Source organism: Megachile rotundata, chromosome 5, assembly GCF_050947335.1.
Source record: "Megachile rotundata isolate GNS110a chromosome 5, iyMegRotu1, whole genome shotgun sequence".
Lineage (NCBI taxonomy): Eukaryota > Metazoa > Arthropoda > Insecta > Hymenoptera > Megachilidae > Megachile > Megachile rotundata.
Genome location: NC_134987.1, coordinates 2,313,348 through 2,325,481, shown reverse-complemented (window position 1 = coordinate 2,325,481; position 12,134 = coordinate 2,313,348).

The window sequence follows — 12,134 nt, the reverse complement described above, 5'->3', positions numbered from 1 at the left end:
CAACTCGGAACAGGAATATTGATAATAAAGATTCTGCTACTGTTTTAGCCTCGTGATCTGGCAAAGGAAAAGCAAATGAGAATTTCGATAAATCATCTTGCGCGATGATAATAAAACGATTCCCTTTTTCTGTCAACGGAAGGGGACCTACTACATCAATGGCAAGCTTCTCGAATGGAGTTTCAGAAGTTGTTGTAATTTCCATTGGTTGTCTTGTTGGTTTAAAATTAATTTTATTTAACTGGCAAGAACGGCATTTCTTTATATAATTTCTAATATCTTGCTTCATTGTGGACCAATAATAACGTTCTTTTACTTTAGAATATGTTTTATTGAAGCCAAAATGTCCTGCTAACTTGCTATCATGACATTCCCTTAATATAGAGTTTACTTCATCTTGATCTTTTGGAACTAACTTAGTGGTATTAAGAAATTTTATTTTATTACGAGGAAAAATAAAGGTTATCATTTCATTTAGCATATGTGGTTTGATACTGTTCCCTTTCTCTGGTGGGACAAGAACGAATGATTTTTCTTTTATTAAGTTCTTTAGTTTTACTAGACATTCAAAAATATTTTTATATTCAATCCTATCGTGATGTAGATTTTTAGCGAACAGAATATACAACGTTTGTTTTTCATTTTTTAATTCATTTAAGCCATTTGTAGCTGGTTTTAATTCATCGACATCGAAATTTGATTGGACATAATCAGAATAAGGGTTACTCTCATCTAGGTCTTCAGACCAAAATATTACAATTGAATCATTCATTTTTTGTAAGGGCATGTTTTCTAATTGGAATTCAAATATCTCTTGATTGGTATAATGAAATTTAACAAAATCTTGACATGTCTTATTAGATTTCGGAATTATATTAATGTTAACAGATGCTTTTTCAACAGCTTCCGGGGCAAGACGCGATAACCCATCCGCGTTAGAATTAACTCTGCCTGGTTTATATTTAATTGTATATTCGTACTCATTTAAACGTAATCGCCATCTAACAAGTTTAGAAGACGGATTGTTACAATTCATTAACCATTGAAGCGGTCTATGGTCAGTGAATATTGTGAAATTTTGTCCATATAGATATGGTCTAAAATGATCAACGGTGTCAACAATAGCGAGCAACTCCTTTTCGGTAGTAGAATAGTTTTGTTCGGCACTATTTAATGTTCTTGAATAATATGCTACCGTTAAATCTTTGCCATCTATAATTTGTGATAATATTCCTCCGATTCCTACATTCGAAGCATCACAAGTAACTATAAAGGGTTTAGAGAAATTAGGATACTGTAATAATGGTTCTTGTGTTAAAGCAAATTTGAGTTCTTGAAATGCATTTTCTTGTAATTCCGTCCAATAAAAAGGGGTATCTTTTTTTAATAAAATTGTTAGGGGTTTAGCGATTGTTGAGAAATTGGGAATGAATTTACGGTAGTAACCTGTCATTCCTAAAAATATCTTTACTCCTTTTTGATCTTGGGGACGTGGAAGTTTTTGGATAGATTGTATTTTAGCTGGATTTGGTTTAACTCCTTTATTTGAAATTATATGACCTAAATATTGGCATGTCTTTTGCATAAATTCGCATTTATTAGGTTGAAGCTTAAGAGACTTTTCACGTAATCTTGAAAATACATTAGCTAATTTCCTATTATGATCTTCTATATCCGATCCATATACAACAATATCATCAAGATAAACAAAGCATTGCTTATTAGTTAATCCCGTTAACATTACGTTCATCATTCTCTGAAAACAAGCTCGGGCATTTTTCAATCCAAATGGCATACGATTAAACTCATAATGCCCATCTGGTGTAGAAAAAGCTGTTTTAGACGAATCTTTAGGGTCCATTGGAATCTTATGAAAGCCTTCTATAAGATCTAATGTTGTAAAATACTGAGCATGACCTAACTGATCTAAAATATCTTCAATATTCGGCAACGGGTATGCGTCACCAATGGTTTTTTCATTTAATTTACGATAATCGATTACTATTCTCCATTTTATTATACCCGAAGCATCAAGTTTCTTTGGAACCACCCAAAGTGGGCTAGACCATGGACTAGCTTTTATAATTCCCTATAATTCCCTCTAGGTTTTATAATTCCCTGTGCTAACATCCTTTCTATTTGTTTTGAAACCTCAGTTTTGTGAATTTCAGGGTATCGATATGACTTTACATGGATAGGTTTATCATCATGAGTAGGGATTTTATGTGTTATAGCTGTAGTAGTGGTTAAAGTATCATTAGGAAGGAAAAATATGTCTTCAAATTCTTCACATAATTTCTTAATTGAACATTTTTCTTCTTCATTGAAATGATTGAGACGAAGACTTTCATTTAATAAATTAATTCGATTCGACTTCTCATTTATCTTTACTTCTGATATTTCAAAAATTTGAGCATTTTCGGGTAATGGTTCGATTTTAATAGAAGGTTTATCAAAGGATAGCTTTTCCACTGATCTATTTACGATTGTAATAAGAGCTTCATTATTAGTCGTGATTTTAACTATAGCATTAGGAATTAATAATGTTTTTTCTCCGTTTAAAGCGGTAGCATGTATTACTCCTTCTTTAAGTTTACATGGATTACATATTTTAATTTTTGCAACCGTTTCTGATCTTGACCCAATAGTAATTAATTCTTCTGATTTTTGAGCCGTATTAAAATTTAAAGGAATAGGAAATGGGATACAATTGATATTGATACAATTATTCTTATAAGATATTTCGGCATTTGTTGTATTGAAAAAATCATTGCCTAATAAACCGTCAAAAGGTATGTTTGATTCAACATTGTCATCAATTAATTGAAGATTGACTAAAAATTTATTTTGGTGAATACTTAATTCGATTTGAACTTCTCCAGAAGTTTGAATAGGTGCATTTTTCTTTATGCCCGTTAAAATTATAGTTTTATCATTGAAAACTCGATAATCACTAAGACTTTTCTTTTTTATTAAAGAGACGGAGGCTCCTGTGTCTATAAGAAATTTTAAAACCTTATCAGGAGAGTTGGCAGAAGTACATTCAACTAATATATATGTTAAATCATTATTATTAAGATTGACATGAGCAAAATTAGAATTTGAGAATTCACTTATGATAGATCGTTCTACTTGTTTTATATCACGTTGAGGAACGAAAGAGTCATTTTCTTTATGAAAATTGATATGATGCGAATCTGAATTTTGTCTTTGTAAATTTCCGATCGTGTTATTAGTCTGAGAATTACAAGGGAATTGAACATTAGATGTTTGTATCTCCGTTTCATGGAAATTAATTGATTGTTGATTCTGAGAATTGGAGCTAGTTTGACTATTCCTATTTCTTTTAACGTTTGACAAAAACCTTTTAACGCACTCTTCAATCAAATGACCTGATTTCTTACAATAGGCATACACACTGACCTGTCTATTAGGTCAGTCTACTACCTGATGGTACATTAAATCTATGATTTTTTTCTGGTCGTTTAATGTAAATATTTGAATTTTGTGAGTAAGAGGGTCTGTAATTGGGTTGTCTTTGAGTCAGATGAATCGATCTGGAATTATTTGTGGATTTAGGATTATTGAAGCTACTTGAATAATTTTGTGAATGTTTATATCGTATTTTAAGAGCTTTCTCTTCGGCAATTGCAGCAGTAAAAGCATGATTAATAGTATCAAATTGTCTATAACGAAGCATTTGAGATATTTGTGGATGAGAATGATAGATAAAGCGATTTAATGTCATATCAGTTATCATTGCAATACGTCCCGCAAGTGTATTTTCTTCCAATTCAGAACTATGGATAGTTGCTAATATTCTAGACGACAAATCTTCTAATCTTTGGAAAAATTGAGAAATATTTTCGGTTCTTCCCTGTCTCATTGAGTTAAGATCCTCAAGGAGCTGATCAAGTGATTTTTTATCTTGGTACAAATTTAATAACAATTCTGAAATTTCTTCCCACGTCGTTAAATTACAATGTATATCGATTTGTTCCCTGGCTTTTCCCGTGATTTTACTCTTTACGTATAGCAATAAAAGAGATTTTTGTGATTCATGAGCATTTTCAAAGACTGCATCTACTTGTTTAATAAAACTTCGAATTTTAAATCTATCGCCATCAAATGTATCAGGAATTAATTTAGTGAGAAATTCAAGACTAGCACGTGGTGCGTCTACGATTTGATTATGAGCCATAATTATAGAATTATTAGGGTAAGAAAAAATAACAGAAGGAAGGAATCGTGAAAACAAACGAATATCTAGAGAATTGTGTCACTCACGATGATGGAAAATTCCTTTGCTTGTTGGGGCTGGAGTTGCTAATTCCAGTTATATTCTCCCAGGTTGCAGTGCCTTTCCGTATCAGTTGTCGTGGTTCCTTGTGCCTTGTTTCCTTCGTTGTCCAGTTCCGCAAAACTGCTACTTGAATTCCAGAAGTGAAGTTGCTAAGTTCACTTTTTATTCACTGGTAATTAAAGTACTGGACATCCCATCCTCGTCGCCAAATTTATGTTAGATTCCGATTTATTAAATCAGATTACAATGACACTTAGGATCTAGAATTACGCTGCGATTCAACTTCTGTTTAAAATTGAGTGTAACGATGTTAATGTTAAAAAGACCGTTCTGTGGAGCTTCGGAGGTTCTTTTAAGGATTTGAGATTCGGTCTTGGAGGTAGTGGGAATGACGAAAAGGACCAATAGGGATTGTCGGATAACGAGGAATATATATATATATATATATATATATATATTATATATATATCAATATTCTTAATTTTAATAATTGTTTTATGTTTCTAATTTAAAATGAGTAATATGTTTCATTAAATTAATCAAATGTTAAGTTAATTTATTTAAAACAAGTTAATGTATTATTTTATAGGCTATTGTAATAAATGTATTCAGCAATGCTATGTGCCTACGTGCCGCGAAGCTAGCCCCGAATTTCCTGGAATTCTAGCGTTACTTTTAGAGAAGGATAGAAATACATTTTACAATTGCGATATTATTAATTATCAAAAACTATTAGCTAAACAAATCAATCAATACAGATCGAGCGTACTAATATTATGTTATTCGGAACTGAAGTCAAACGTTAGTTTATTGCAATATATATTGTAAATTATAATATTATTCAATGGAATGTTCTAGAAGCATTCTATGCTTATACATTTAGCTCCGATCCGTATAGAAGTCGTGCGTAGTACATAGAAAGAGATAGAAAATGCAATTTCATTAGAACACTATTAAATTACTATTTTTATATCAGAAATGTAAACCATAATGTAGAATGCGATATTAATAATGTAATTAAATCGGTTGTTTGTACAATTAATGTCTAATTACGAATTTAAAGGATAATTATATATTTCGACGTTATGGGGGTTTTCCGAGAATTCGCCAGGCTGGCGAGTATAAAAGGCCGAGTGGAGCTCGCCAAAATCGCAGAACAGTTTTCGAAGTCGAGCCAGCTAGAAGTCTTCAGATAAGTATAACCGGAACAGTTTTCGCTGTGAAGAGCCGCAACGATTCTTAATACTTGACTGGTAAAGCGGGTATACGCCATTTGGATACTTGGTCGTGGGTCGTTCTAGTAGCTAGCTAACGCAGGCTCCCCATTCAAACGGTCTCGTATCCGAAACTCCGCTAGGAGAGTGCTATACTTTGCGCCAAGAAAGGCTAAGATATCGAAAGGATAGCTCTCAGCTACTCATATTTGATTTTACATCGGATTGCTAACGCGCCATCCGATTCTCGGAGCTCGCTCTGGGTCGTTTCGTAGCTAGCTAACGCAGGCTCCCCATTTGAGCGGCTTGGTCTCTGAAGCCCGTGTCTTTTGGGTGGCAGTTCAGCAATTACGATTTTATAATTAGAATCAATTGATTTGCTACCCTGTCAACTTATACTGTTCACCCTTTTCCTGTATCGTTGGGTCGTTCTAGTAGCTAGCTAACGCAGGCTCCCCAATTAAGCGATCTGGTTTTGGCTGTCAGTGTTCGTTTTGACGAAAAGGGTCATGTACAATTAGTTGTCGAGTCAGACTAAAAGAGTAACTGTTCCGAGGTAATAATTCATTTAGATTCAAACAAATTTTGAACTTGAATTAATAAAAGAATATTGTTCTGTCATCAGCGTAATCTCAGTAGTCGACTACACCGCTTTAGATATCAGATAAAATCATTAATCTGTCTGACTTTGCGAAAGCGTATTTAGGTACACTTAGAGAATCACACTTAGGTCGTGTTCCTCGCTGCGGTAGACTATCACGCGCTAGTATTAATAATTTCGTAAAAGACTTTTCATTATATAAATTATAAACGTATTAATCAATATAAACTTTGTAATTGCGATAGCGTTCGAAACAAGAATTAAAATAATATAGAATATCAAATTCAGTAATTATATAAAAGCGAAGTCAGACTTAGGTATGAAATAATCTAAAGTGTTAACTAGCGAGAATCAGATTTAGTTAGTTTCATAATTATCAATTACATATTGTTTAATTTACCAAGTACTATTATTTCTATTATCAATAATATATCAAAGTCTATTTAGTTTCTTTTGATCGAACCAATATACTTTTCATACTTTGTTGTCATTTGTTACTTGTTATTTGTTAAATTCATCATCTTCATTATTTTATCGAATAAACCTTATTGTTGAAAGATATTGACCTGTGGATTTCACTCCTTAACCGCACACCACACGAATCCCACAATCTATACATTTAGTTATTTTCCAAAACGAGTCGTTCAGTTGGTAAAAGCCGCTCTTTACCTTACTAGCGCTAGTAACTATCTGAATCTAAGTTCCAGAGACGTTACAAATGTAAGACCTGTATGATATCTGCACTAGTTCAGACCCGAGAATGGTGCACATATAGATTATTTACTATATAGAGCTATTCATAGTGGTGTATGCGTCGAACCACTTGAACCTGTAATCAATATCCTAGTCGCGTCAAAAATTTACGTTTGCGTCCAAACATCGATAGTGCGACATTAGATTGGATATCGACTTAAATAGTCTATGTATGAAATTTCAGCACCCTGTCGCACAAAATCAAAATCTTGTAAATAAATCCACCACCGAGTTACCAAAGTTACATTCCGGAAAATGAACTGGAGCTAGAAGACGACATAATAAATGATTACTACTGCACCTGTCAATTCGGTGCCAGAACATTAGGTACATGCGCACATGTTGCAAGCGTTTTATGGTATTTAGGATTTGCTCGTCACCAAAGGCATATTAAATATCCGGATGGCAGTCTTCTAAATACGACCAGAGATGCCGCTAATAGAGAGTATCAAGAGAGTATAAACGTTGAAATTCTAACGGAGGAATAGAAAAATCTACAAAAACGGCCCTTTTTAGGGCCACATAGTGTGCAAAATCCGATCGAGCAACCTCTTCGTGGTGCACACTGAGTAATGCTAATACCGACGGTGCTTCATGTTTATACGATGAAAGAAAAAGAGAATCATTTTTTACCTTTTGCGCGATTTTTTATTTTGACTCCTGAAGGGGAGTTAAAGGGTCGGGGGGTCAAGGGGTCATACATCATGAACTACATCATATCAAAAATTCAGCTAATTTAACCGGGGGCCATTTTCCATAAGATCTGTGCGGGGTTCTTTTGTTCAGAATCACGTAAACTGCTCCTCATTTCCGGGATCTACACTAGTTGTGAGACACCCTGTATAGCGTTTAGAATAGTTATATTATTAGCAATTATACCACCTCCACTTCTTTAAGCCCTGATATATTAATTTACGCATGTGCACAAAAGCTTATCTAGTGTTGCTGCCATATTTTGTGTAATACTTTAATAAAAGTAAGTACAGATTAACATTACACGGAAACATAGCGTATTTTATTTTCCCAATCACAGATTTATTGTTATTAAGCGAGCTAGCCAAACTAGAAATGAGTCGGGAACAGGAAAATAGGATTATTTCTAAATTTGAAAAAGATAACTTTGAGTTATAACAATATAGAAAAAATGGGAAATGGAAGATCTATTATGAGTAGTGGTAATAGTTGGTGCCTCATTGAAGATAAAGGAATTAATGGAGTATTATAATCCAAAGTATATATTCGAATAAAAAACAATATGATCATAATCATGGAATTTTAAAGCTGATTTTATTTCTCGATCGGTAAAGATTTATAAATAAATCCCCTTATATCATTTATCTTCGCCCCATTTTTAAAGATAAATTGTCCTGTTTGTTATGTCGTGTAGTTTTTATTGCCAGGATAAACAATATAAAGAAACTGTATGTAAGAAATCAAACATTCTATTAAAAAGTTTCATGAGTGGCGTCATTAATAATGCAACAGGCGTCGAACCGTGTAACTCACTTGTAAGAATTCACTAATCACGTTACACAGCCTTTGTGATTGCTGTAAAACGTTACAAAATTATCGTCCAATTTTATACGTGTACAATTTTAAGTGGAAACAATGTTTTATAAATATATAAGAGCAAATTATAACGTAGCTGGTGTATTACAATCTGAATAACAGTGCCATATTTACAAAAATGTGTAGAATTTTAAATTTCACTTATTGTGTATAGGTGTTATGTAGTAAAGTCTGCACGACTGCACTGATTTTGTCGGTTTAAGTACTTATTAAATCGTTTTGATATCAGGATTACATGATATTCTGCAAAACATAAAATGATGGATGCTGAACAAGAAACAAAATTTTGCATTAAATATTATAATTCAGTATTTTCATAGTTTTCAACCGCCGGGGTTTTTATTTTTTCTATTCAATAACACATACGGTCTAATTATTTTATTCAGTTGATAATTGCATAAAGTTTCGAAAGCGTAGTAAAGATACAAAATCTTATTTTAAAAGGTTTTATTTCAATATTCAGTGTTCATATTCAATACTGAATATTCAATTATTATCTCTTATATCGTTTGTATTATTTTTTATTTTCGTATTTTGATAAAGTTGCTGACATTATACCTTGCGACGTAAATTAGCGGTTCAACTGTTTTGAAATAGGACTAACACACTGACGACAAATAGTGCTATGACGAAAGTATTAATGGTGTAAAATAACTAAATATTATGTTTTACGCTACCTTGAGTCAACCTATTTGTATTAGAACTTACTGGAAAAAAAAGTAAATTTGTTCAGTAGTTATTTAAAATACTACAAGTATATAAATTTATTTAGGGTATGACAAATTAGAACATTCCCTTGCACAAGTTCATTTTGTATATTATAACTTAAAGAATATCTTGTATATTAATTTTTTAAATTATAAACAATTTAGCAAATAAATAAGGACAATTTTTTTTAAATTTAACATTATAGTAATTCCTCAATGCATTGAAAAAACATTTTATTCCAGTCACAAATACCGTAACTTTTTCAGTATTTTAAAATCTTGAAGCGGATAAAAATAATGGTGACATTGAAAAGAAGTAGTACTCGAAAGATCCATGAGAAAGCAATATTTCAGGTGTCACAAGAGAACTTTGCATTATTTCAAGCGGAATGTTGGAAACCACAAAAATCGTGTATCAGCTTGTCCGCTGCAACAAGCTGCGGCATTTTTGCGGACAATGTATCGGAAGATCGCAGGAGAAGGCAAATCTGTTCCGCATCTGAACGGTGTATCGGGACAGAATAATGTAACGTCATTGGTGCCGCCACGAAGAGAGATGAGAAATTAAGTGAACCGTGGAGGATCGCATCTTCGAGGAAAATGTACACCGTCAGTCGCTTAAGCCTTTCCGTGTGCAGTCAGCCGAGTGCATCCACGATGGAAAATAATATTTGTTCTCCGAGATCATAACAAAAAGAGATGTGCTTTATCGTTTCTCAGCGACCTTCACTCGATCTCTGATTTCACCAATTGTTCCCATCAAGCTGACTCTGCTTCCACAAAATCATCTTACCATGAATTTGTTCTTTTTTCTCCTTACTTTTAACTGTAATAAAATATCGATTAATATTCTTAGTTTTATTTTGATAAAATTTTATAATAAATTTTTTGCAGACGTTTATTAATTACTAGAAAAATAAAACTTATTATGTAATATACTGAATACATTTATAGTAGTAATTAAACAGAAGTAATAGGAGTAATAATTAAGCTAAAGAATAATTAAACAGAAATTATACCACGTCTTTAAATAATACACAAATCAAATATAAAAACGTATATAAATGGTAAACTATGGAATATGCTTCATTCAAATTTACAACTACACTTTTTACAGAAGTAATTGAAGTTCTTGGTATTTACCGTTTTTCATTATAAACACTTCTTCTAACGGAAATGAAGCAAATTAAGATTATAGTAGAATCTAGTATAATACTGTGTTTATTTTTAGGGTAAACTCGATTTAATTCCTGTTAGAAATTAATGCATCCTGTTTTTTTCAAATTTTTATGGTGTAGGGTTGATAGATTTGAGTTAATTCAAACACAAATTTAAATACAATTTTTGGAAATCCCAATGATCATGTCGACCTTTACAATGCCGTCCTCTTATCACGAACTTCATTGTACACTAGTTCAAACTTACCTTCCCTTCTAACCACCACTCCTCCTACATAATAGTCAATAACTTTTGCAGCTCCCACACCTTTATCTCCAAGAGCAACAAATAATTTACTTTTTTGAAATCAACGTTTTTTGTCAGCACCGGTTTTCAGTTAGATTTTATCTAGATCTCGCCGAGCGACCATACTTTTATACGATATACAGGGTGTCCCGTAACTAGTGTTATTCCCTGAAAGGGATGATAGAGGACGTCATTCTGAACAAGATTTTTCTTTGCAAAAATGGGGTTTGAAGCTTCGTTTTTGAATTATTTAGCAAAAACACGGACCAATCAGAGCGCGAGGATTTCGCGCGCTCAGACGCGAGAGCGAGAGCTTCGAAAATGACAGTCGATCGTGATCGTGAACAAGCGTATCGATACCACGTCGGTATAACAGCGGTATATCGTCGGTATAACAAGAAGCTATTAGGTAAAAGTTAAATCGAATAATGAATTAAGAAGTTAAGAATAATATTAAATTCTTTGTAATTCATGAATGAGAGATAAACCAATTAGTTGTTGTTTATCCAGACCAAGTATATTGTATTTATTTTACGCCTTCGAAAAGGAAAAAGAATAAATTCAAGAAAATTAATTTTTCGACTCTTCGAATGAAGCAAACGAATAAATTCACGTTTCAAAACGAATGAGTACCTTGTCTATGAAATGGGATAAAACTGGAATGGAATATCTAATGCAGTACCTCATTGAAGTGAAAGAAATCAATTGCTGCGTACGTTTAATTTTAAAAATAAAGAAACAACTTAAATAACACTTACCCATTGATTCATGAAGAAACTAGCTTCGATAAAAAATATTTGTGTCACCGGGTAGATCCACCAATCGGAGCATCAACAGCTGATGTCCTGGCAGAATCAATGAACTCTGAATTTATTTCACTGTCTCTTTCTAATAATTGCACAACATAAGCACGACCGGTAAACGGCACGAATGAAAACGCGTAAACGATTATTCACAGATATGTATGTTTGACGATACGCTATATTCCCATTATAAAGTATCCGAATTGAGAAATCGAAGTTATATTACATATTTTATTAGAAGACATTGTTACACTGGCCACGGATCGCGGTTTCATTCTCGATCGTGAGGCATATGTCGCGAATGTTGCCATGCAACGATGATCTGTTGAACGACTGCGGCGTCGATCGACAGTCGCCGTTTATTGTCGAAAGAAACGTGTCGAAATAAAATGTATCGTTGTTTCTAACCGAAAATTCTGTTTCCTTGCTTTCAAGATAATATAGTGTAAATTATTTATGAATATTCGTTCACGTGTTTTCATTCGTCCTATTTACGTGTCGGACTAACAGTGAAAATTAGTGAAAATTAGTAAAAAGTGACATAGAAAAGTGATAATAAAAACTAATAATGAAAGATAACAGTGAAGTTACTTGAGCGTTTTTTGAGTTTCTGTATGGTGATTTATTTATGCTATCAGTAAGAATCGGTGGATCGACCCGGTGATAGAGATACATTTTCATCGTGATTATTTACGGTTCAATGGGTGAGTTACATTTAAA